General features: G+C 51.0%; 1 long non-coding RNA gene across 1 annotated transcript in view; it reads right to left on the bottom strand.

Annotated features, from left to right (window-relative positions):
• Window positions 1–27494, bottom strand: part of LOC132373249 (uncharacterized) — a 108131-nt gene extending 80637 nt beyond the window's left edge. Inside the window, exon 1 of the long non-coding RNA XR_009505381.1 lies at window positions 27408–27494. This is a non-coding gene — a long non-coding RNA (uncharacterized LOC132373249). The remainder of the gene's footprint in view (window positions 1–27407) is intronic.
• Between the last annotated feature and the right edge of the window lie 219 nt (window positions 27495–27713).

Raw genomic sequence — 27713 nt, 5'->3', positions numbered from 1 at the left:
ACTCCTCTCTACTCAGTTTCTTTACCTTAGGGAGGTAAGAGGGGGATTGGAAGGAGCGCCAGGCACTGATTTATCAAGTTCCCCATCCCCAAAGAATTCACCTTGAGACCTGGAAAAGGGGAGATGGCAGAAGAGTGTATGGAAGGACCCTTCCCCCAGCCCATCCCCCACCTGCAGAACCCATCTGGTCCTTGCCACCCACCTTGCTTATTGCTCTCCACAACCCCCAGCAGGAAATGAAAAAGGTACAGGAAATTGCACTTTAAATCCCCCAGCTCCTGGCTCCCTCCACCAAGCCAGGGAGCTGGGGACAGACTAACCTCACAAACCAGGCTTTCTCTGTTTGTAATTAGTAAGCCACTTAGGAAGGGAGGGGGCTCCCTGCAGAAAGAGACCCTCCCTCCAAAACAGACAAATGGGCTATCCAAAAAAGGAGTGTTGGGGAGAGCATGTGGGTTTGGAGAGAAGGAACCAGAAGATCTTGGAAAGATAAAGAGAGTCAGTGAGACACCTGGACTGGACAGGTGATAGCCTCATTTCTGGGAGAGCTGATTTATACTGCCACCTGTAGCTGGGTGAGATGGGGTGTAGCCAAAGGCTAGGATGGGGAGGGAGGGTGGAGAGGAAACCCTCCAGAGAAACCCTGCAGAGAAGACAACGGAACAGAACCCACCAGGTCCATCCCACTCCCATGGACACTTAGTAGTTTAATAAAGTTCAGAATGTCCAGGGCTTATGTGTAATTAAAGCCAGGAGCTGGGTAATTACATTTCTTCTCCAAGTTCTACCCTTTACTCTTCCTCGCCCTCATACACACATCTTTTATGAAAGACATTGAACTTTAGAAAATATCTCCACTAAAGAGATGAGCTTCATTTCAGCAAAAGAAATTTAAAGTACACTTTGAAAAGTATTTATTTAGAGTTAGGGTTGGTAAATGCTAGAACAAATAAGAAGAGAAGCACATGCACACACAGGAACACACACACACACACACACACAAGTACATACCCCAAAGAGGAAAAGGAAAACACACTCTTGACTGCCATTTCTTTTCATGTGGGATTGACCTCCAGATGATGTGTCCCACATCATGGGGCAAAATACAGTCTCTCTAAACATGAGGAAAGTAATTTCCCCCTAACCCTAAGCTCCAGGAGGGAGATGATTGTTTCCCTCCAGGGTCATGGCAAACATGCTGCAGAAGGACTACACAGCCCATAGGTAAGAGCCCCACATGCAGGTGCCTAGCCTGGTGTCCTGTCCCCCAAGCCCTCCCTCTTCTGTTTTATCTCAACCTCTCTGTACCTCTCAGTGTCCTTCCTTTGAACTCACCCTGTGGACCCAGTCCTGGGGAAGGGAAAGGGTCCAAAGAGAGGAGAAGACAGGGCCCTGATCTCTGGAATGTGAGAAGAGAGACACACAAGACAGGAGATCCAGGCAGAAAAAAAAAAATGTACGTCATTTAATAGAGTGTAGCCAGATCCTTCAAGTACTGAGAGGCCTATGGAAAGGAGAGTAGAAATAAAGATTGAGAGTATAAAGCAATATCAGAGAGGAGTAAATGCCAGGATTAGAGGCTAGAAGGTACAAAGGACTTGTGAGGCAAGAGGCTGAACTGTCCAGCAGGTATGGAGAGAATAAGCTGGGAAGATAGCAAAGATGAGGATGAGGATGATTTTAAATGCCTAATACCTTTAGATTTATAAATCTTTACAACTGTACACAGTTCTTTGGCATAAATCTCATTTTATCCTCAATCACAAGCCACAGAAGCAGGTACTGGTATCGCTAGTTTATAGATAATGAAATTAAGGCACAGAGAGGTTGAGTAACTTGCTTTGGTTCACAGAGCTGGTAAGTGGCAGAGCAAGGAATCAAGTTGTGTGTGTGGTGCCAACTCCTGCAGGTTCTGTTTCTTGAGAAGCAGCCAGGCTCGGGGTCTAGTTCTGTAAAGGAGAGACTAATCCCCAGAGGGCAAAAAACCTGCCTCCTGGTGCCTTTTTCAGCATCTTCTGCTCAGGAGACCCCTGTTAGTTAGTCAACTTGTCTAGGCCTCATCTGTGAAATGGGGAAGTAATATCTTAACCTCTGAAGATGGAAGGCTAAACCAGGTAATTGATTGAAGATTTTTAGCTTTAAAATGCATAACTCAATCCATGAAAGGGGTGAGTAGCCAGGATAAAGGTCTCAAAGCCTTCGGTCTTCCCATTACCCCTCCCCATCCCCATCTCCCTCTCCCTCTTTCTGTCTACTGACCCCAGGAGGCCTCTTCCCCACATTTCACAGTCTGAGCAGCTGTCTCCACCCAGCCGCGTCTCACTAGCCCATGAAATCCAGCCTCATTTATCCTCACGCTGTGAGAGGCCACAGCAAGGCCAGGAAAGTCAGCCTGGCTTCCCAGCATCTCGTCCACCCAGCCCAGGGTCACTGTGGAGCTACAACGTGGGACACTTATATTGCTCCACAGCATCACCACCACCGCCACCCCATCACGTCCCATCCCCGGAGGGATGGTCCTCTGGGACATCTCAGCCCAAGCTCCTCCCTCCAGCAATGCTGCCCTCCCAAACCCTGCCTCCTCCATCCCCCTGCCTCCCCAGCACACATTCCCCAAACGGAGAACACAGGCGCGTCTACATTCGGATCTACGTGTTTCTTCCTCATCTGCTGCCTCCAAGGTTCACATTGCCTACCCCAAGATAATGCACTTACTGAGAGCTCAAACTCTGTCCCTCTCCTCTCAATTTTCCTGCTCCCAGCTAACTTAATGGGTGTCATTTTCCTTGTCTTCTAAGAAGTCTTCTAGACCTCCTCCTCGTCTTCCTCCACCTTCCCTCCTTCAGTCATTCCCAGTCTCCTGTCATCAGAGTCATGTTGGCATGACTGTTGACAGTCACGTCGTTGGCCCAGTTGCTTTTGACCAACTCAACTCACAAGCATTTGATGGGGGAGTGCCCAGAGTGCCGCTAGGTCTTGGCTATTAGCCTCATCTTACCCTCAGCCTATGAGCTCTCCCAAGGCAGGGTCCGTGCTCCTCCCTCTGGATCTCCCCTCACTCTACTCGGGCAGAGTGTGTGACTCACTGATTCTGCTCCCTAGGAGAGAGGAGGGAAGTGAGAAAGAACCCAAGCAGGGATAGAATTCTGAGCCCACACTTTGCCCGGTAAGGTTTAGTGTCCAGGCAGCTGGAGGGAGTTGCTCTCCAGCACGGTACTGCTTTCCTTTAGAATTCCAGGGCACCTTTGGATGTGTATATGTGTGTGTGTGTGTGTGTGTGTGTGTGTGCGCGCGCTTGTGTGACCCGCATGGAGGGGAGAGGAAGATGTGGATCCGAGGCTCTAGGAGTCTAGTTCCCGTCTGTGGTTGGAGTACTGGGGAAACTGGACTCCTAGACACACTGCAGCCTCCCAGCAGATCCAGTCCCATGCCTGCATCTACAGAGAGCAGCCGCTGCAGGACTGACACAGCTTGGACTCTGGGCATGCCCCATACTCCCTGGGTTTGAATCTGCTCAGTCCAGTGCACCAATCCACGTGGTTTCCTATGTTCTGCGGTTCAATGCAATCCCCATCCTCCCTTCTTGTCCACACTCAGGGTTCAGAGCTTAGAGCATTTGTTAGGTTGAACCATATAAAATTCCTGATATTCAATTGGTTTGGGGCCTATAGAGTCTATTACTTTGGTTCTTCTCTCCTCGAAACATTTTTTAACTCCAGGCTAAGGAAACGGGGGTAGCAAATTGAGGAAGGGTGAGGAATAATAATGGTCTAATATTTATTGAGTACATTCTATGTGTCAAGTGTGTTACATCTATAATCGCAGTGCTAATCGCACCTAAGATTATTTCCCACATTTTACAGGTGAGTAAGCCCAGGTTAAGAGGCTACACGGTGAGGAACTAGGGCTGGGATTCAAACTTAGCCCAAGACCCACTGCTTAACAACTGCTACCCACAACCAGGGAAGTCCTGGCAGAGACTGGGAGCCAGCAATCCATGCCTGCAGCTTCACAAAAGGAAGGCAGAGGAAAAAAACAGACCAAACTCAAACTCTGGCTCAGACCAAAAGAGCCCGAATCAGGATGGGGTGGGGGCAAAGCCCAGGGACCACACCTGAAACCTAGGGGTAGACAGGTCAGAGAAAGAGCCCCGGGCAGAAACAGAGGGCCCGGTCGGGGGCTGGGAGGTCGCGGCCCCCGCGGGCGGAGCGCGCGAGAGAGGAAGGAGAACGTGGAGGAGGAGGCCAAGGCGCGTGTAGACAGAGCTGAAGGACAACGGCGCGGAGGAAGCGGGCTACGTCGTCTACGAGGCGAAGGAGAGATCGATGGCGGCGGCAGGCGGAGGAAAGATAAAGTTCAAGGGAAAGTGTGAATCGGGGGAGGGAGGGAGAGACCCTGTGGAAGAAACACGGAGACTGGAACAAAACGAGGACCCGAGGGTTAGAGGCAGAGCGCGGAGAGGGGGAGCTGAAGTCAGCCGCAGTGAGGGAGAGTGGGAGGGAAGGACGGAGAGAGAAGCGAGGAAGAGATAGACCCGAAAAAAAAGCCAGAAGCTCACTCTGGCCGTCTGGTGGGGGAAGGGACCTTCATCTCAAGGACACTGAGGAAAGCAGATGAATGGTGGAGAAACGGGGGAGCCGCGACCCCGGCGGGGCGGGCATCGGCCCAGCCGGCCGCCCCCGCTCCGCGCCCTGTGGACCCCGAGCGCGCCCGCACTCCCTGCCCACCCCTGCCTGGCCCAGCCCGTGCTCGGCGCTGGCATGAAATTGGCTGCAGCTGTAATGAGTCCGCGCCGCGCGGAGGAGGCTGAGGGCCCGCCAGGGAGCCCTGCGCGCCTCGTTTAGCTTGTTTATTGTTCAGGCCTAATTAAAACGTTCCACCGCGCTGCGTTTACATCCGCCCCCCGCTAATGAATTCTCAGCCGCCGTGAGATTTTCGGAAACTGCGGCGGGCCGGAAGGGGAGTAGGAGGTGGCGGGACTGGGGAAGGAGTGAAGGAGGGGGTGCGCACAAACACACACCCTTACACAGCCAAAGGAGCAATTAAACATCCGATGATCGGCTCCGAGGTCCGAGCGAGCGCCCCCAGCCCCGTCGCCCCAAACCCCGGCAGGCAGGCAGGCGTTTGGAGGGGATGGAAGGCAGGGCTCGGAGGAGGGGTGGGGAGAGGGAGGTCACGAGTGAGTGCGTGTGTCCTGTGCGTGGCAGGCCTGCGTGTGACTGAGTACGTGTGCGTGTGAGTGCACCTGCTACCGGGAGCGCGACCGCGGAGCGGCCTGTGCGTGGGGACTGTGTGTCTGTCGGTCTGTCCTGGCTGTTCAAGCCGGTTTCTCCTCCGCAGGGGGAGTCTCGCTTGGCTTAACAATGTTTCTGGTCGCTCTGGGCGTAGCATTTTGCCGTTTTGCTGTTTGCCTCCTTGTCACGACCTCAGAGAGGGCAGATGGAGCCAGTGGAGGGAGAGAGACAGACGGTGATGCTTGGGCAGCCAGGGCTCCCTGCCGGCCCCATTTCTCCTGTAGACACGCGCGCGCGCGCACACACACACACACGCACACGCTCCCGCGCACATACACTGCCCTCCACTGCATGTGGCCAAATAAAACACACAAAAACAACCGAGATGCCATTCACACGTAGACCACATGGAAACACACAAATGAACAAACGCTCTCAGACACAGCAACTTGCCAATCACACATGCAGATGGAAAGACGAGAGCCTGGGGCACAAAGCCAGCTGGATCACGCCCCCCCACACACACACACACAGAAGACATGTAAACTTGGGTACACGCTTCTCCAGACAGTCGTGCGTGAACGTGTCACTGCCTGACACATCAGTGTACCATCCAGTGGGCCCCAATGCCTCTCACAGCAAATTCAGATCACCCAGCCCCACCTTCAAAATGTGCCCCTCTCAATTCCCCTTCATGCTGGTTCCCCACCCCAACTTTTTATTCCAGGCCAGCAAAGCTATCCCCTGCCTGGGTGATGGTTTGCTCCTGCTCCAGAACCATCAGAGAGGTGTTCTTCCTCTTTTCCTACTCCATTCCATGCCTTGTTGGGTTTCTCCCTCCACAGCCTACATATAATTCTCCTCCAGGCAGCCTTCCCTGATGAACTAATTGACTCTGAATCTGCCCTGGTCGTTTGCACTTGTTGATCTGTGCAGTGGTGAGCGTCACCAGGTTACTTTGACTATTACATTGACAGGGAGAGGGACTGTAAGCTCCCCAAGGGCAGGACCACTTGACCAAATATTTCAGGCCAATGTCAGGCTTCAGTGCCAGGCTTCAGTGCCAGGCTGGAATGTTCCTGGGAGTACTATTACCTGGTTTTAACAGACAGAAAAATGAAACTGGTCCTCAAGAAGCCATCAGGAAAGTCTCCTTCTGTCACATCCTGCAAGTATCTCCTTCAGAATGACCTTTCAGAGCCACTTTGGAGAACATACCCACCACTGGGTCTTCCCACATTCACCTTGTTCTTAAGTGGAAATACTGCTTCCCACAATTGCTTCCCAACTGGGTGCTACCTCATTCTGCACCCTTGGAGAAAATTTGGCTCTTTTCAAAAATTAGATCCACCCTAAAGAATAAAAATTTGCCTCTGGTGAGGATGCTCAGAGCTGTACAGCAGGCTCTAAAGGTGATCCCCAAAGAGGAATGCCAGGAATGACCAGGCAACTGCAGTAGCAGCAGCCGAAAGTGCTACTTTGAAGAAGATGGCATGCATTGGAATAGGTTCTTGTATTTAAAAAAAAAAAAAGACAAGGTCACCCCAAAACTCCACTCGTGGACTGCCTCCCCAACTCACCCAAAGAGTTGTTTCATCCCAGCCCAACCTCTTTGGAGAGACAGGTGCCCTGCCTGCTACCCGCCCCCCCTTAGTCTGCCTTCTTCTCAACAGCCAAGTCTCTCTCCATGTCCCTCTCCCTCCTGCAGTTAGAGGCTCCCTCCCTCTCCGTGTCTTTCATCTACAAACGCCTCGTCATATTTCTTTCTCCACCTCTGTCTGTCTCTGTGTTCTGTCAATTTCTCTACTCCCTTTTTCAATATCAGTTTCTCTCCCCTGATCTCTACTGAGGCTCTGCCATTCCTTTTTCAGTCTCAGTCTTTCTCTAACTTCCATCTTTTTTCTGTTCTCTCCTCCATGCTGTACCTCAACTGCTCAGAGCAGTCGCTGCGGAGGCAGGGTGTGTGGAAGTCTAGTTCACCACCAGATGATTCTGGCGTTTTGACTAGAGCTCTAATGGCTGTGTTCCTGCACACACACACACACACACACACACACACACACTAAGCCTCTCCTCCCAACAGAGTCCCAGGTTCTAAGAAGCCAGCAGAGCCCCCGACTCAGGGTCTCCATCCCATCCTCTGCAACCTCGACCTGCCCCTTCTCACTGCCTCCCCACCCCCTCCTCTGGCTCCCATCTCTTCTCTTCCCTTCTCTATCTCCCTCTCTCTTCGCCCTGGCCCCAGGTGGATCTGCCTTTGGCTCTGGGTCCATGACTTTCGGTTTCCCCGTGGCTTGGGTCCAGTTCCTGTCTCTGAGTCCCTGTCTGTCTCTGGCCTCTGGGTGTCTCTGTTTTTCTGTCTGTCTTCCATCTTTCTCTCTGCTCTCCGGATGCTCCTCTCTCTTTGCTCTCTCCTGTCTCTGGGTCTCTCTCCTGTCTCTTAATTTCCACTCTGCCAGTGTCTGTCTCCGTTCCCTCTGTGTCTCGATCTCTTTTAATCTCCAGGGTGCTGTGACCGACTCTGCCATGTTGGTCCCACAGTGTCGATCTTGGCTTGAATTTACTGGGCCTTTCTGTCCCTGTCTGTGTGTCTGTCTCCCTCTTCTTTGCCTCTCCGCCCTGCCCCGCAGTCATGGGTGGGCTGCCGCGCAGGGCTTCGAGGGGACGGGGGCGGGCGGGCGGCCCTTTGTGTGGAAGATTGACGGCCGCGCGGCGCAGCCTCCGCAGCGCTGATTAGGATGCAGCGCTGGCTCCGACTGCAGCCTTCTCCTCCTCGCCCAACATTCTCCACGACTCCAAACGCCTGCCCCTCCCTGCCCGCTACCCCGCCGCTCAGGGTCGTGTGGCTCACCCCTCCCCCGCCCCAGTTCGTCTACTGGGAGCCACTGGAAATTCTGGGAGGGGACCCGAGGGCCCCTTCTCTCACTCTGGTATCCACACGTCTTACGCATTTTAAGAGAAAAGGAATGAGGAGAGGTGGGAGGTCGCCTGGAGGTGCTTTGTCCGAGGGAGGCAGGTGTCGGGGGGGTGTGAAGACCAGAAACGCGCCCGGGGGCTTTGTCTCAGCATCATCCCGGGTCGAGAATAGCCTAGCAGCTCCTTGCACCTCTCAGACAGGCACACGTGAAGCAACAAGTCCAGGGAGGAGAGAGAGATGAGTGGCCCTCTTTCATCCCCCCACATAGCACCTATAACCCTTCCTTGTGCATAGGAAGCTCCCAACAAAATTATTGACTCATATTTCACCAGTTCTCTCAAAATTAGCACCTAAATCTGTGGAGCTCAATTCCCTTAAATATACCTCCCCATTCCCTCTCCTCACTCACCCCCAGCAACTGCTCCCTTGACAATTTCCCCTGCGAAGCCTTCCAAGCACCCCAGAGATCATCAGACCCCAGCTCCAAATCTCAGTCATTCCAACCACTCCATCCCATCATCTACCTGGTGTTCCTCCCGCCTCCTCTCCCTCCCCAATGCAGCCTGGCCCACGAGGTTTCTCCCCAAAGATAGTCAGTCACTAAAGAGCTCTGAGTGCTAGAAGGGGAGGACCAAGGGCAGCCTGGTGGGTGGGAGGGGATTCCAGAGCTAGCAAATAACGAGCCCTGTCAGCATCTGTCAAATATGCCATCTCCCTCCATCATCCCTGTCTCCTGCCTCCTGGTTCCTGCCAATCCATCTCCCTGCTGACGACTGAGCTCAAGTGCAAATTCACGGAAGCCCAGACGCATAATGCCTGGTCCGCTCCAGACCCATTTTCTCCAGGAATGTCACTAGACCCTGATATCTTTCTTTGAGAACTCCCGACGATCCTAGGAAACTGGGGTTGTAGACGGAACCCAAGGAGGGAGAGAAATTGCTCTCTCTGGCCCATATCTTGGTCTCAGCCCCTTGTCTCCACCGCACATCCCCAAAAGAAAAACTTAAAATGTCAGGCAATGGTATGGAGGGTCGAATGTCAGGAAGACCTTCCCAGCTTTAAGGAAGTCATGAAGGCCTCCAGAAACTAGGAAGCTAGTTGGGGGGGAAGATGCTGTTGAACAACCGAAGATCGCTTCTTGTAATATACGCAATTTCCACCAGGGGGCGAGGGACGTAGCTCTGCGGACTTAGGTGGAACCTTCTCAGCGGCGACCTGCAAAGGGCTCGGCGGCCACAGGAGGGCGGCAGAGAATAGCGCTCCCTGCAGAGCCAGACCTTGGCCCTGTGTGCTGAGATGGGGCTGGACTGCCCAGGCTGGGGGGAGTCTTGCTCCAGCAAGAACCCATGAATTTCCGAATTCAGGAAATCCCTCTTGCATCCCTCTCCACCAGCATCTCTTCTCTGGTTCTCAGGCCCCTGAAAGGCCATCACCTACCAACCACCCCAAACCCCTTCCATTTTCTGGCCCCCCAGCACTGGGTCTGCTGGCACAGAAGGGCCCTGTGGCTTTTCCATCACGATTGTACAGCAAATGACACCCAAGCTCAAAGAAGGGACATTTCATAGGGTCCCAGCTGATAACTGAAGGCAGACCTAGAACCCAAGTTTTCTTGATTCTCAATACAAGGGTCTTCCCATTATGCTGGTTGCCTTTCCTGAAAGAAAAGCATACTTCCGCGATGAAGAGTGGCCCCCACTTGCCGCAACTAGAGAAAGCCCTTGCACAGAAACGAAGACCCAACACAGCCAAAAATAAATAAATAATTAATTAATTTTAAAAAAAAGTTGTAAAAAAAAAATAAAATAAATAAATAAATAAACACCAGCTTAGATTTAAAAAAAAAAAAGAAAGAAAAAAGAAAAGCATACTTTACAGGCCCCAATGGAAAACCAGCTTACAACCTTTGGTTTAAAAAAAAATCAATGTCAGAAATTCCCTGGCGGTCCAGTGGTTGGGACTCAACACTTTAATTGCCGTGGGCCTGGGTTCAATCCCTGGTCGGGGAACTAAGATCCTGCAAGCCACATGACGCGGCCAAAAAAAAAAAAATCAATGTCAAAGCTACACTCTTCCCCATGTTTACATATATAACTGGTGCATGTGGGACTGTTAACCACAGAGCACAGCGTTGCACCCCCCTCATCCTTAGGCGCACACACCCCTCCACCCCTCTCTTCCTACTTCCTGAACTGCAAGAGGAATTTCTCTTCATTTATAATTTGCGATTTTCACTGCATTTGCAGAGGCTCCTCAAAGCTGAGACAGAGATGCACTTTCCCAGTTGTAACCTTGGTGCCTCCTACCAGTGCCCTGTTCAGATGGAGGAGAGGGGCCACTCAGGGTCTTCCACTCTCCCTTCCCAGCAATCCTCTCTCCCAGGCCCTTCACTGCTCCTTGCCTCTCCCATCCTCTGCTGACCGGCCTCCTCCTCCTCCAGATCCTTCTTGCCACTAGCCCTCCTTTAACCTCAAAAGCTGAGTCACCTGGAGAGGTGAGCACGGAAAAGAGAGAGAAGGAAAGGTGGGAGGGACAAGGAAGAAAACCTAGTTGCAAGCCAGGTAAGGGCTCTGTCCTATTCCCTTCACACTCAGCGGGGAAGTTCTACTGAGTGTAACCTCAGTCTTCTACTGAGTATGACCCCAGTCTTCTGGCCGGTCCTCACTCCTTCTACTCTCCTTGGGGCTAAAGAGCTGACAAAGGTGAGAGTGAGTGAGGAGGGATGGAGCCTGCAGCGGGGGGGGGGGGTGGTGGAAATGCATGCAAACTCCAAACTCACTTGTGAGTACGTGCATACAGGGCTGCCACATCCCACGCCTTCCGCATAGCCCCCCACATGTGTACTCCACGCCATTCCCCCATCCAGGACTCCTTCCCTATAAAACAAGAGGAGAAAAATATCCCAGCCTCTCAAACACCTTATTCCAACTTTCATCCTCCAGGGGAGATCTGAAAAGACAAAACCCTCCCCCTGTCTCCCCCCCCCTCCCCATGTGCCTCTTTGTCCACTCTGGCTTTTGAGATGTCCCCCTAGACCCTCGGGGGCAGCACCCGCACCCTCCCCAGTATTGAGGAGGCACCAGCCAGAGCCTCCTCCCTGCAAAGTACTGAGACAAATGCCAATCACGTTGGGGCCTCTCACGGTGCCCATTCTGCTATGAATTCCCAAGGTCAAAACCATTCTGGTGTTATTAAAAACATAAATGTTGCATACCAGGCAGCGGGGGAAAAAATTATAAGGCAGCCAGACGAGAGGGAGATGGAGGGGCCGGTAATTGTGTTCGTCTTCCCTGAGTCAAGCTCCACGGGGCTGGAGCCGCACACAGAACATTGCTTTTTAATTTAACTCAGTAAGGTCAGCGGCAGCAAATGAGGCAGGGGAGGAATGGCACCTCAGAGGGATGGTGCCGGGGCATAGCCCCGATCCGGAGCCTGCAGAGCCAGAGCTCCTGGCCAAGATCTCCAAGCAGTGCCACCAGGAGCAGAGGGAAGATGGTGGGGAGGATTCATTGACTCTCAGCCTGCCAAGGAGTGGGGCTGGACTGGGGGGGTGGAGGAGGAGGGATCATTGTGAGGGCTTCTGAGGAACCGGGATTTGGGTACAGGGAAAGAAGAAGCCTTCACAGGGACCCTAGGTGAAAGCAGAAAGACTCAGGCTGATGAAGACAAAACCCTGCCCCCATCTTCCCTCCCCACAATACCTGTTCTACAGAAGAGAATAACGAGGGCCATGACTGGAACTCAGGGGTTCGCCTTCCCCCAGCACCTGTGAATCCTGAGGTCCGAGCAGAGAGAGTTCTCCCATGAAGTGGACCACTCTGTCCCATCCCCTTTCATTTCCAAGGATCCAGTAGGACAGGGGAGCAAAGAATGAAGGAGAAACTGAGGCAGCACTGCCCTCCCTCAGAATCTTCCTCACAGGTTCCTTTCTCTGGCCACCTTCCCCTCTGCAGATCTGCTAGCTGTATGGTGGTTCTCTCCATTTCCAGTGCTATAGGAAGGACTGGAGTTAGACCACAGAAGGGACTTCCCAGGTTAGCATCTTGGTCATAGCCACAGCACAGGCTGGGGTAGGGGAGGCTAAGGAACTTGGGCTTTTCTGAATAGGCCCAATGAGCTGAGCATGATGAGATCAGGGAACCTGGAGAAGGTGGGCCATTTACTGGGTATGGGGGGAGGGGGTGGCTTTGAAAAAGCTGTGCAACTATCAGAAGCAGTGACATCCAAATACACTTTGGGATTTATTAGGAAGTTCTTCTGCAGGTCATACCTCAACTCCTCCTGCTTTCGTTTCAGGCTGTTTCCCTTTTAGGACTCTTTTGGGGAGGGAGAATTTGAATAGTAGGTTTGAGACTTGAGGACAGAGTTTCAATTATCTCTCTCCATGTAGAAGTGTCCTTGCCACTTGGCTTTCCTCCCAGGTTTCTACTCCCCTGTCAATTAAGAATTCAAAAGCTCCCTGAAGAAACCACCAATGTCAATTAGGAATTCTGAGGCCTGCTACCCTCACAGTGCACACCCCTACGGGCCTTCCCAGCTCTCTTGCCAGGAGGTCCCACTCTTAGCACTAGGCCCCCGTCCCTGCAGTTCTCAGTGCCTGCCACAAGGTGGCGGCCAATACACCAATTGGTCCAGAGCTAGAGCTGATGCCTCACCAGCGCCAGGACCTTCTCCTCCACCCAGATCTCCACTCATCCCACCCCCTCCTCCCCAGGCAGGATGCCAACCCTGTGGCATCATAGTGGAGCTGCCTGTTACTCCCCACACCGGGCCCAGAATCCCAGAGTTACTAGGGCAGTAGTCTAGAGGGACCTGTTAACTGGGCCAGAGGCAACCAAGAACAGGAAGAGGAACAGGAGCTGGGGGTGAGGTCTAACCAAGAATAAACACCGGGAAGGTGTTTATTCTGCACTGCCACCTCCCTCCTTAGGAGGAGACCCAGTTGGACGCCATTATCTCTGACATTCTCAGAACACAGAAAACAGGGCAGGGTTCAGTCAGTTCTCCACAGCAGTCCTGACCTTCCTGGTGTGTAGAGAGGAGTCCTGGGAGGGAGGAGAAAACAGCCCTGCCCACAGAAGCACCTTCCATTCAGAGGTGGGAGTGGGAAACAGAGACAAGGTACACAGCTGGAAAGAGGAGACAAAAGAATGAGGAGAGACTTGCAGCTACCCTGGCAGTGGTTTAGAAAGAGAACGTTTGGGATCCAGAAACAGGAGGATTAATCAAGGAAGATTTCCCAGAGAAGGAGAGTATGGGGCAATATTGCAAAGGGTCAAGAGGCTAGTCTGCAGAAAGAGGAGGAGAGGAAATGGTTCAGACTGGGGATAGACCATGAGGCTAGGAGAGGGTAGGGGAGGACCAAATGCTGGGACGGCTGCCCAGGTGCATCTAAGAGAGCAGATGGCGGGGTCCTGTGAGGGGGATGGGAAATTGAAGGAACAGGTGTTGGTGGGTGAGAGGCCTCAAAGGCCAGCTGGGAAGGCTGGGAAGGAGTCGCTGGAGGCTTCAGCAAGAAGAAGGGAGACAGCCCCCCAATTAGCTGAAGTATTCCTCCCTCTCTCCCCGCCCCCTTAAAACCAAGAGAATAGAAGCAGAGTCTAGGGTTCTCCAAATGGGACACAAGAAGGATTCCTAGACCAGGAGTCAGGGGCCTGGGTTTTCCAGAGGTGGCCACCATGGAGCAGGGGACACTGAGTATTCCCACCTCTGAGGCTCTGTCTGTAAAGTAAGAGAGTTGGAACCCACAGTCTCTGAACTCCCGTCTCTAAAATTGTCCTGTTATCATTGCCCTCCTCCCCAAGAATGGTCCGACCTATCTGTGATCCGCCAGGCTTTAGCCCCCCATTCTCTCAGTGTCCCTAAACTCCAGACCCACTCCCCTATTCAGAGGAAACTGTTTCCATGCCAAGGGGCAGGAGGTGCTAGGTTCCAAGTTCACAAACTCGGCCTGGGCTTACTGGGCACAGGGTGCAGCAAGAGGATTTGAGGTTAGACTCAGGAAGAACTTCCCAGCACAAGGGGTCTGAAAGCCTCAGCTTGTACGTCTCCAAGAGACAAGGACATTTATTTTGGACCTGTCTGGGTAGTGCTGACTAGAGAGAGGAGTTTTCACTGTGGTTATGGTCCCCCCAGAGTCAGAAGGCTTCACACAAAGCCTTTCAGGGACTCTACCACCCTAAGGCGGAATGGGTGGAGCCTAGAGCTAGGAATTGCAGCCTGCTTAGAAGACATTCCTAAAACCTGGTGGGGGAAGAGGTGCAGAGTAGGCCTCACTCCTCCACTGTCTGGGCTCCACCTCCTCATCTCCCTCCCTGGTCAGAGCAGGGCCTCTGAGCACATCCAATACAAGCCCTGAGTGAAGACCTCAGGGCCCAGTCTTCACCCAGCCTCAGAACCGGGACCCCGACGCACGCCTGGCAGGGCAGAGGCACCCAATGGTCAGGCTACCCAATCCCCCACGCCCCAAGCAGAAACAGCCTTCCTCTCCTGGCCTCTCACCTCAGCCCCACCACACACCACATCCTGGAACATGCTAGAGATCTGGGCAAATGAAAGACATCTTCAGCTGTGAGGCTCCCCCCGGGGCACCACACACATCATACACACACTCACCTGCACACACGCAGATACACACCGAGGCACACACTCATACATACCCATAGACACATACCTTCAAAATACACACATATCCACAAGCAAACATCACAAACATTCTCACACGTATGCAACACAAAGACACATGCTCATAAACTCATACACTTACAGACAAGCATATACACACAAACTTACACACACTCCTACATTCATCAAACACACATGTATACATACATACATGTGTCTCTACTCCTTTCTTCTGACTAAGGATGAAGAGCCTAGCCCTCTAGATTCTAGAGGTCTAGAATGCCCCGGGAGGGGGTGGGGGGAAGCATGGAAATCCACAGGAAACCTATTTCCAGTTTCATGACCCAAACTGAAACTCCTTTGCTGTGTTCCCTTTCCTGCCTCCAGAGTCTCTGGGACTCTCGCCCACACCATGGAAGTGGAACCTGCAAAGCTCATTCATTCATTGATACAACAAACATTTTGGAGCACCTATCTGTCACAGACACACACACACACACACACACACCCCTAAGTGCCTGAAGCTGAGGTGGACACATAAAAGAGTGAGACCTTCTGCCCAGTGGTGCGGTGGAAAGAGCAAGAGCCCAGGGATCAAGGACCCGAGTTCAAATCCTGCCTTTGCCTCTTAATAAACTGTTACTTAGGACACCTTACATAACCTCTCTGAGCCTCAGTTTCATCACCTGTAAGATGGGGTTAAATAAAGTTTACCCAATAATTCTGTGAGGATTAAAAGACAGGGAAAGCCTCCATCAGCAACGTGTCCACCGTGGAAAGCCACCTCCTCCCCTTCCCCAGTCCCCCGTGGTGAGCGTCTCCCCAACACCCTCCCAGTCCTGCAGTCCTTGAAACAGAAACCCAGTCTCCCTCAGCCTCAGACCCTCAGGTGCGCGCACCTCGGAAAACTTGATCTCGGACTTGGCCGGCTCCATCCGACTCCCCCGCCCCCGCCCCTCCTGGTCCATCATGCCTCTCGCCCGTTTGCAGGTCGCGTTTTCCGTAATAACCTTTAATGCGGCTGGCCACGGCCCAAATGTTCGCAATGGAGCGCTGGGCCCCGCGCATCAGATGGACGATGAAGTGTTAATCATCCCCCAGGGAGCAGTCCCGCGGAAAGTCGTCATTAATTTCTCTGAATTACACCAATTCCGAGACATTCTTTATGGACAGACAGTGCGGGAGACAGTTATATGACAGGACTTGCTGTGCTAAGCAGATGTGGGAGAGATTGCGTCGCCCCATGAATACTAAACAATCGCTCGGAAGAAACCCCACTAGCTTCTGCTCTCGGAGCTGGGAAGCCGCCCAACACACCCCCATCCCCATGGGCACACCCACCCCAGCTTCTTAAGTGGCCTCCTCAACTCCCCTCCAGAGTCGCGCCTCTGCCTCAGAGTGGGAAGTGCCTCTGGGGTCTTACCCTCACCTTCCTGGGACCCTCCAAGGACCCACAAACGCCCTTGCTTTCTCTGCCACAGCCTTTGCTCCCTACATTCCTTCCAGAGCCTGACCTGCTTTCTGAACTCCTGTCTGTCCTCCCCACCCTGATCCTCCTCCAGCTCTCCTTCTAGAAGACTCATCACCCTGACCATCTCTGAGTTTCCATCTGGCATCGCCCCATCCTTGTTCTTCCAACTCCCCACCCCACCCCATCTCTCTACCACTCCATCCTCCTCCACCTGCTGCATCACTCCACCTCCCCACCCCGTCCCACCCCCATCTCTCTGACCCCCTCATTCTGCCCATCTCCCACTCTGCTCCCCTCCCCTCCTGGCTCACCTCCCCAGCCTGACCACCTGCTTCTCTTAGCCATCTCCCAGCAGGTTCTGCTTTCCCATTACCTCCATCTCTCCAACCTGCTGCATTCTACCATTTTGCCCCATTTCAAGTCATTGCCCCTACATCTGCTTTCACAGCTCTGCTACTCTTCAGACTCTAGAGGGGAAGGGCGAGGTTCAGAGCAGAATGAAAGGAAGGTTTGACCCCCTTTCCTCTCTCCTCAAGCCCTCTGCCTGCCCTCCTCCCTCCCTTCTGGCAGACAGGACAAGCGTAAACGAGAGCTGGAGACTTCTCCCCACAAGCAAAGCAGTGGGCGGGAGGTGGGGGAGGTAGAGGGTGACCAGGGAAAAACCTGCCGAGGCAACTCGGTCACACCTGAGAGAAGCCCCGCCCACTAAGGCGCGCCCCGCCCCCTCCTAAGTGGCCTCGCGAGGCCCTCCCAGGCCAGCCCACAGCTCGCCCCGCCCCAAGTCCGAAAGGACTCTTGGCAGCGCTGGGACCTCGGTCACCCCAAAGCCGCTCCCTCTCGGGAGAAGGCAGAGGCAAAGGGTGACTGTTCCCCCATCAGGTGGTCCCACCACCCTCGCCTCCACTCGGGCTGGAGGGAAGAGCACCCCCTCTGCTCCTAGCTGGGTTTGGGGGAGAGAAAGGAAAGTGCGCAGCCTCTGCGCCTTTTCCCCTCGCAGATAATTTATGTCTGAGAGCCGAGCAGATGGCGGGTAATTTAGCAATTACCGTGTGCAGGAATGGGACTCGCGCCTCCACACGGAAGCCAAAGATTCCCTGCCGCAGTCTCGTCTTCTTTTCTGCCCGTTTTCTCTATTTTGTCTCCCCTTCCCCACTCCCGCCCCGCCTTGCTGAATCCCACCGCTCAAGGGGAGAGGATCTCCTTCTATGGGTCCCTTTTCCTTCTGATCCCTTCCTGTATCGGCGGAGGATTTCTGCCTCAGGAAACGAGTAGAGCTGCCTGCTCACTGGAAGTTCTTCCTCTCCTCTCACCTTAATCCATCTTGCTGCTGTAAGTGACCACTCCCCTGTTGTGAGGCTCTCTCCCAACCTTCTCCCCTCCCCCTGTTTCTTCAGGTTTTCCATATTTCTCCCAGATATCTAGGTTCCACATCCCAGGCTTCAGAAGAGGCTTCTGGGCTCTTAAGATAGACCCAGGAGCTGAGGAGTTTGGGTCTCTATCTGCAAGGGCGGCAAGGGGGAAGGCAGTGGTTATTATGGTAAGAACGGTGAGAGAGCCTTTTGGAGCTCTGTGCACACAGTGAGTGTGTAATAAGTGTGAAATGGCTGATTGAGAAGCTGGGCTTAGTGAGGTGAGGGAGGGTAGAGGGGACAGGAATAAGGCTGGAAGGGTCTGGAATGCCTCCTCCCTGTTCCACTCCCTTCCTCTCTGGGCCACCTGGAGAAAGGATGCTCTAAGACAGGCCCTGAGCCTGGAAACCTCCCTAAGCGGAGGAGGCTGTCCTCCCCTCCATCCACCTCCACCAGCCCAGCCCAGGACACCCACCACCAACAGCCCAGTACCCCACACTCCCTCTCTTCAGCTAGGGCTCCCAAGTCTCTGACCCCTAACTCCTGCACACCAGCCTGATGCCCCCATTCCGGCAGAACCTTAGGTGACCTCTGGGCTCTGAAGAGCTGGGCTCTTGGGCTTTAAGACACCCCCACCATCACCTCCCCCAGATCCTCCTCATTCCTCAACACCAAAGGAGCACTAATTAATTAGCGTGTGCAACCAGCCATGGGCACGATCTCGTTACTCACCACAGGGACCCGCTGTTAACACACCAGACCCCTGGGACGCGGGCACACACTAATTACACAGCCAGCAGCTCAGCTAATCACAGCTCCTGGTGACACTGTGGCTCACAGAGGAATCCCCAGCTTCCCTCTCCTCTCCCCAACACCCACCCCTCCATGCTCCTGCCTCCTAGAACAGAAGGCTGGAAAGGAGGGGGTAAAGACTGGTTAGGAAAAATTGAAACTTGCTGGGAAACAGGAGGCCAGTCATGGAGTAGCTGAGGGGAGAGTGGGGATGAAAAATTAGAAAGAAAAGAAAATTTTCCTACTAATCACTTTGGGCTATAAACAGTCACTCTGAAATTAGTAACTGCAGCAAGAGGGAGTGCTGGTTAGACTACGAGAAGGACTTCCCGGGGAAGTGCTAGGATCGGATTGGGCCTGGGAAAGAGCAGCTTTTCTCCCTATAAGCAGGAGGCAAGAGACGATGGCCACTGAGTTGGAGGAGGAAGGGAGAGAGGGGCAGTTTCAGGAACTCAGGTATCTGGTTCCATCCTGTCCCCAGCTGTAGTTCAAGGGTACAGAAAGGAGGCAGCCTCACTGCAGACACAGATAGACGGCTTCCCCCCACACACGTCCCATTGACTTTGCCATTCCGCTGTCACTCCACAGCTTCTCCAAGATTTAACATATTGACTCTTCGAGCTGCAGAAAATTGAATTTTCTTCATTACGACTGTCTCCCGACAAAAGCAGCTCATAAATTCTCCCATCTTTTTCAGGCTTCCCACCCCCTCACCACCCAACATCTCTCGAGGGGATTCACATATTTGAACATACAATTCACATAGGTGTAAAGGCAAGGCATGACCAGCACTCTCCAGGGACATACCACCCACCAAGACCATCCCTCGCTGCCCACACCCAGATACAGTCTACACCCGGACCAGGCCGCTGCTTTCAGGAATGAGGGTGCATGTCTTCTACAACCAGGGTTCGTGTATATGGTACTCATGTGCCCCATAGAGCAGATACAGTTGGTCCATACCAGGGGACTAAAAGGCCCGATGCCTCAGCCATACGTGTACTTCTCCTGTACCCTAACAGCACTCTCACAGATGTCATTCCCGCATGGGACAGATTCATATATCCTGACATGCAATATTCACTGCAGGTTCACCTCTGCGCTGCCTGGGCAGAGCTAAAGGCCCCTCCCCACAGCATCAGAGCTCTGTGCACGGTCCCACCAGGGGATAAGCCCACAAGTAGGAAACAGGCACAAGTTCACATGATTTGTACAGACACAGAGAGAAGAAGGGAAACATCTCCTAGGACCTAGTAAGGAGTCTGCCTTCACACCATAGCAACTGATGCTGTCTCCTCCCAACACTACCCCCAGCCTATACACAGACTAAGGTGGTCCTCCATGGACTGCAGCCTAGCACCTCAGCAGTCCTCCCCAAGGCCCAGACACCCTCTTCCACCATGGGGGGTGGGTGTTGGGATTGGTTCCCCACCCAAGAGTGTGCTCTCTCCATCTGACTCTCCTTCACTTTGGCCCCAGGAACAGAATTGGGGGAGGTCAGGGCCTAGTAGAAGTTCCTTTTGATACCTGTGCCAGTCTGGCAGCTGAGGCTATAATGGATGGGCAAGAGGCCAGGCTGATGGCCAGCACCATGTGGCTCGTGCCCAGGGCCAGATTGGGGCGGGATGTAGTGGGCTGAGTGCCCAGGCACTCCACCCTCCAAAATGCCATACAATCTGTGAGTGGAAAGAGACAGAAAAGGGACCCAGATAGATACAGACAAGGACACCCACTGAGACCAGACTAAGCCAGTCTCTGCCCCCATCCTGGCCCCTCAACAGCTGCTCCCTCCCCCATAACTCTGACGCAGGCACAAAGGGAAGTTACCCTGAAATGGCAGGAGGGAGGCCGACCAGTTTTTTCAAGTATGAAGAGCCCAAACTTACACAACAGGAATTAGGGGTTTGGCGGTGCAACCAGAAAAGAGAAGGATGATTCCTCAATTAGGAGAGGGGTTGAGACTTGGGGGGGTCTTTTTCAATGCATTTTTATGTGCGCTAATTAACATGCCAATGTTATGCACGGGGCAGATGAACATCTATTGTCTTTGTAATCCCAACCTGCTGTAATGGTATTTATACACAAATACACACACATACCCCCACACACACACTCTTTATTTTATCTATGATTGGCTCCTCTGTTTCTCCCAATGCCTGAATTTCTGAATCTTCTCCTTTAAGAGCAAGTCTGGAGCAACAGAAAGATGGCCAGGAAGGCCTAGCTCCACAGTACAAGGAATGGCTTTCTGGAAACTGGGAAGTATTTCGGACCATGTATGTCCAGAAGCAGAACAACTTCCTCCACCCAGCCTCACCCCCACACCTGCTCCTTCCACTAAGGTCCCCATCTCAAGGGGGAACTACCCTCCACCAAGCCAGGAACCTGGGATCAGCCATGACTCTTCCTTCTCCCTGGGTTAGGGATAGGACTAGGGAGTCTGTTGCACTCATTGATTTAAGTGACAATTCTTTTAAGCTAAAAGTTTAACTTTTTTAGAGTCACACGTCCATAGGCATCAAAATGACTTGCCTCCCTCTGCTTCACTCCCACAACCTGCCCATGCCACCTCCTAAATAACTCTTGAGCCTACCCACTTGGCTCCATTCTCTCTAGCAGATGAGAAGCAGCTCTCAGCAAGATGACTGAGCTGCCTCCTTACTGCTTTCCCAGGCTCCAGGGTTACCCTCTCTATTCTCATGGCACTGGGGAGGCCTGCGAAGCTTAGGGGACGTGCCCACCCACATAATTTCCCAGGGAGAAGTATTTTGAAACTGCTAGAAAGGTGATAGAACTGTCAAGTGCATAAAATCAACAACTAAATTTATGACTATAACACAGCTTTGTTTATTTTGTAATAATGTGAAAATGTTCAAACTTTTCAGTAGAGTATAAAAATAATAAAAACTATAGGAATAACACACTATTGAGGGGAAAAGACCACTTCTATCACCAGTCACCTTGGGGCCTGAGGCTCCACCAACATTTGAAGGTCTTTCCAGAGGTATCTTTTCTCCCAGGACAACTCTATCAAATCTAGAATGTTGACTCAACCCCATGTTGATGGAAAGTGGAATTGGCACATGGCTAAATTCGATCTCCAGCCCCTTTGCAGTGAGGTGAGGCCATATAACTGGTTATCACCAGTGGGATATAAGCAAAAGTGATGTGTTACTTCTGGACTGAGGAGGTTAACAATGGTTATGGGGACTACCCTGGTGGCACAGTGGTTAAGAACTCGCCTGCCAATGCAGGGGACACGGGTTCAAGCCCTGGTCTGGGAAGATCCCACATGCCGCGGAGCAACTAGGCCCGTGAGCCACAATTACTGAGCCTGCACGTCTGGAGCCTGTGCTCCGCAACAAGAGAGGCCGCGATAGTGAGAGGCCCGCACACTGCGATGAAGAGTGGCCCCCACTTGCCACAACTAGAGAAAGCCCTCACACAGAAACGAAGACCCAACACAGCCATAAATAAATAAATAAATAAATAAATAAAAAGAACCCGCCTGCCAATGCAGGGGACACGGGTTCGAGCCCTGGTCCGGGAAGATCCCACATGCCGCTGAGCAACTGAGCCTGTGCGCCACAACTACCAAGCCTGCACTCTAGAGCCAGTGAGCCACAACTACTGAAGCCCGCGCGACTAGAGCCCGTGCCCCGCAACAAAGAGAAGCCACCGCAATGAGAAGCCCTCGCACCACAACGAAGAGTAGCCCCTGCTCGCTGCAACTAGAGAAAGCCTGCGCGCAGCAACAAAGACCCAAAGCAGCCATAAATAAATAAATAAATAAACAAATAAAAATTTATATTAATAAAAAATAGTGGTTATGGCTTCTCCACATGCTTGCTCTTCTCCATCTGCTGGCAGGATGACACCTGGGCAACCCGAGGCCATGTGGTTAAGATGGCAGATCCACAGCATGAACAGATCCAGATTCCCAAGTTACTTAACTACAAATATTCACATTAGATTATGTGATACATAAGTGTTTATCATGTTAAGATGCTGAGATCTGGGGGTTGTCTGTTGCAGCTGTTATATCTACTCTAATATACGAATCAAGGTAATGAGGCCAAAATGGCAAGAAACCAGGCTTAAGGCACCATAGAATTTGGACTGTAAGGGAATGTAGAGGGCAGAGGGAAGCACTTGGGATTCAGAAATTCTTTTTTTTTTCTTTTGGCCTCGCCGCCTGGCATGCAGGATCTTAGTTCCCTGACCAGGGATGGAACCCATGCCCCCTGTAGTGGAAGCACAGGATCCTAATCACTGGACCACCAGGGAATTCCCAGGATTCTGAAATTCTTTTTTTTTTTTTAAAGACAAGACCGCTTTTTAGGTTTATTTTTTATTTTATTTTATTGGCTGCATGGCATGGCATGTGGGATCATAGCTCCCCAACCAGGGATCAAACCCGCACCCCCTGCACTAGAAGTGCAGGGACTTAAGTGCTGGACCACCAGGGAAGTCCCAGAAATTCTTGATTTGAATATGATACTAGTTCTGTGACTCTGGTCAAGTTATTTAGTACTTCTGAGCCTTGGTTTCGTCATTAATAAAAATTACATAGTATCAATAATAATAAAAGCCATTTCATAGTACTGGTTGTGAGGATCAAATCAGTCCAAGAAGGTTAAAAGGCCTTTGAAACCAGAAAGCTACATTGTCATTGGCTGTTATTCCAGCAGTTGACACATAATGCTTATTTAAAATCTGTTGAATAAATAACTATAAATGAATGAGAATAAATAGATGGATGAGTTCTCAGAGCCACATCTTCTCGTCACTAATAAAGGAAGGACTAAGGTGATCTGAACACTTTGAGATTAGAGTGGGTCTGTGAGTCCATGGAGTGAAGGAGGAGCTCCAGGACCTGAGTATTATTAAGAACCCTATACTATACCACCCTTCCACCTAGCCTGAAGAAATAAAGCCAAAGAACTAAGAGGACAAAAGAAAATGGGTTAGGAGCCCTAAAGAGAAATCCGAAAGAATCCAACTTTGCCCTAAAATAATGTTAATGTTTTTCCTACTGGTATGGACTGAATGTGTTCACTCAAAATTCATATATTGAAACCCTAAACAGCAATGTGATAGTAGTTGGGGATGGGGCCTTTGGGAGGTAATTCGGGTTAGATGAGGTCATGAGGGTGGGGCCCTCATGATGGGATTAGTGGCCTTATAAGAAGAGATCAGAGAGCTTGTCTTTTCTCATTCTCTTCCATGTGAGGACACAGTGAGAACTCAGCTGTCTACAAGCCAGGAAGAGAGTCCTCACCAGGAGCCAAATCAGCCAGCACCATGATCTTGGACTTTCCAGCCTTCAGAAACATGAGAAATAAATTCCTGTTGTTTGTGCCACTCATTCTATGGTATTTTATTATGGCAGTCTGAGCAGACTAAGCAGCAGAGTAAGCAGACTAAGACACCTACTTCCCATAGAGTACACAGTTTGGATACACTAGTAACAGCCTACAATGTCTGATGCACCAGCTGCTTCTGTATGTTTGTAAAGCACCCAGCAGAGTGCCTGGCACATGGCAGGCACTCAGCAAATACTAGCCATTATGATTTTCTGCGAAAGCATCTTATTATATTGGAAAAGGTATGGGTTTCAGAATAAGATTGTTCTGAGAGATCTTGGGCAAGTTACTCTTAGAGTTTCAGATTCTTCATCTGTAAAATTTGATAGCATCTTGCAGGGTTATTGTGATGATTCAGTGGGGGAAACAGTAGGCACTCAACAAGTGGTAGCTCCTCAAAACATTCCAAGAGTCCAAGACCACCTTCCATTCAACATTTATTATGTATCAGGCACTGGGCTAGACGAAGCAATACCAGAGTTAGGGCTTTTACAAAAGATAAAAGAGACTTTAAACTTCAGGAAGATAGGATTCATTTTGTAGCACCTTCTTCCACAGCCCCTAGAAAGCTTTCCAAAGATCATGTCAATCTTCCCCCAGCCCCATCAGGAGTCAGCCTGTATTCTGAAAACAGCAACAGTCCCAAGATCTCACAACCTCACTCTGAAGGATTCTTTTTTTTTTTTAATATTTATTTATTTATTTGGTTATGCTGGGTCTTAGTTGCGGCTCGTGGGCTCCTTAGTTGTGGTTTGCTGGCTCCTTAGTTGTGGCATGCAAACTCTTAGTTGCAGCATGAATGTGGGATCTAGTTCTCTGACCAGGTATTGAACCTGGGCCCCCTGCATTGGGAGCATGGATTCTTAACCACTGAGCCACCAGGGAAGTCCCAAAAGGATTCTTTAATCCCTACAGCTGTCACTTCCACCAGTCTTCACAACATTACTCTCCTTGTTAAAAAATTCTCAGTGACTAACTTCCTACTCCTAATGAGAATCAAGTCCAAATCTTTTAATCTGATGGAAAACACTAGCTACTATAAAACATAAAGCCCCAAATTTCAGTGATTTAACAAAATAGAAATTGATTTTTTGGTCAAGTGAAGTCCAAAACACATGTTCCTGATTAGCAGGCAGTTCTCTGCCAAGTAGTGATTCAGGGTGTTAGGTTCCTTCCAACCTGTGGCTCCACGATCTTTAACATTTAGCCTTCAAGTCCACTGTACTTAAGGTCCTATGCATCAAGCCAAAAAGGAAAGAACATGAAGGATCTCCCTTGGGAGGTTTCACGGGCCAGGCATGGAACTGCGTCACTTAGAGGGAAACCGAAAAATGTGGTCCAGCTGTGTGTCCAAGAAAAAGAAGGAAAGAGATTCTGATAAACACATAGCAGGCCCTGCCTCACCTGGCATTCAAGATTCTTCACACGCTGACTTAAACTTACCTTTCACACTTGATACTATTTACCTTTCAAACTTTATACCATTACCCAGGTATGGCTATTAGTCAGCTTTGCTGCCAGAACAACCAATCCCAAAATCTCAGTGGCTTGCAGCAACAAAGATTGATCTCTGACTTACGTATATGCAGACCATGGGCAGCACTTCTCATTCGGGGACACAGGCAGAAGGAGCAACCCTCATGTGGAATATGCCCATTTAAGTGGCAGAGAGAAACAAGAAAGTGTAAATTCACATGCTCAAACATGACATGAGTCACATCTGTTCACAACCCATTGGCCAAAACACGAAAAATGATCGAGTCCAAAATCAATGAAATGAGACATATACTCCGTCCACAGGAGATACTGCAAGTCACGTGGCAATGGGCAGAGAAGGAGAAAGTAAATAATTTCAAACAATAAGTCAATCTAATACAACGGCCATCTTCCATCTGGAGTACATGACAGACATTACTGATTAATCCTCGCACTCTTTCCTCAGAATCCTCCTCAACACAACATTTCAGGCAGTCATTATCAATAATCTGAGTTTGGGGAAAAAAAGTTGAGATTGATGTGCTGTTCTTATATGACTTCCTAGGCTCCAGTAAATGTTATTCATTCCCACCGCTGCATCTTTGCTTCAGCCTGGCATAAGCTTATCCTTCCCAGACCCTGTCCTGTTAAACTATCCAATCCCTCCCTCAAATATCTATACTGTATACTCATTCTTTCAACAAAATTTATCGAATACCTAGCATAGTACCTGACACATCTACTTGTTGAATTAATCTGTTTAACATCACCTTGCACATAAATGTTCAGTGAACACTTGTCCCCTGAAAAACAGCATTGTTCCTTAGAACAAAGGGTGTTAGTATTCCATAACAGGAGTTTCTGGGGTGGTAATATGGTGTACTGACTAGCTGTGCTTGAATCCTGATTCTACCACTTACTAGTTGGATGACCCCAGGTAACTCTCTTAATTGTCTGTGCCTCAATTTTCATCATATGTAAAATGGGGTTGATAATAAGGCCTACTATACAAGACTGTTATGTTAAATGGAAAAAGCCTTAGCATAGTTTAAACACATGGTAAACACCCAGTAAATGTTATTATTTTTAGCTCCAGCTGAGACTGAGTAGGGGGAGCAGGATGCCCAAGCCTTTATTCTGGGTGGAAGACAAAAACCAAGAACAGTTGAGACTTGGGTCCCTGAACAGGCCTCACTCTGAACCCACCCCAGGACCTTGAGCCATCTCTGCAACCACCAGCTTGTTCCGTAACTCATAAATCCTGACTAATGACACAGACATGTCACCTTAATGTTTGTGAAGCCCAATGACTTATTGTTAAGTGCTTGGAGATCTTCAGATGAAAGGCACCCAAGGGCAGGCACCAGCCACCCTATTCAGTCATAAAAGCAAAATACTACCCCAAAACTTGGAAAAGGCGGAGGCTCCGTAACAATGCAGCAGAGAATTAAAGCAGGCACCCAGGAAGATCAAATCAATCTTTAGACGGTAATCCTTAATACGGAGACAGAGAGAGAGATCATTTTGAATGCCTCAGACTACTTGGAGGGTCCAGAGCAGGTTGGGGGAGGAGGATGCCCAAGTCTTTAATGTGACTCGGGGGGGGGGGGTGTGTGGGAGGAGTGTGAATCTTTCACCTCTTCTAAACAAAAGCACATGGATTGTTATCCTAATTAATTTAAACCAGTTAAGAGGCTTGGGTAAACTAGCCCCACAAGTGTCTTGTTTCTGAATTGTGACCCGTCCTGAATTATGCCAGGCTCCCTTTTCAACTTGATTCTTCTCACTTCAGCTTCCCCCCTCTCCCCACACCACCACGTCAGACAATGGATCCTCCTCCTGGACCTAGAGGCCATTCCAGGGATGCCCAGGCCAGACCTGTGAGTATTGGCAAGCCCCTGGCAGTGAAACCTTCAAGTTGGAAAAAAACGGTCAGCGGTGCACACAACACAGTATTTACAGGGGCTGTCCCTGAGGTTGAAGCAAAGGAGAACCTGCTACCACAGCTGTTATACAGTTTCCTATCCCCTAAATGGTAGGTAGCTGTGATGTAGTGGCGAGAGCACTTGGAGTCGTGCAATCCTACCATCTCATAGCTTTGATACTTTAGACCGGTTCCGTAACCGTTCTGGGCTTTAGTTTCTTCGTCTGTAAAGGGTGGATAACAAAACTGCCTACCTCGCAGGTTGGTGTTAAAAGTAAACGGGAGTGCGCACCCGAACTCGTTCGGCCCTCTCTGAAGCATTACACAGGGGTCGTTAGAGCCGTAACTCCTCCCCACCACCCCAACCACGCAGGGCACCAACCAGCAGTAGCCACTCATATAGCCTGCCCCCTCGCAAGGAATCTTGGTCCGCGAAGTCCTTTGCTGGCCACACCCTCATTTGCTGCCGCGGAAGTGAGAACTACGCCTCCCAGGATGCGGCGGTGACGCCGCTACCACGGCCGCCCTCTACTCCGCCCTCCTTGCGCACCGCCTCCTGG

The sequence above is a fragment of the Balaenoptera ricei genome, chromosome 10, assembly GCF_028023285.1.
Source record: "Balaenoptera ricei isolate mBalRic1 chromosome 10, mBalRic1.hap2, whole genome shotgun sequence".
NCBI classification, from domain to species: Eukaryota; Metazoa; Chordata; class Mammalia; order Artiodactyla; family Balaenopteridae; genus Balaenoptera; species Balaenoptera ricei.
This window is presented reverse-complemented; position numbering and strand designations above follow the sequence as displayed.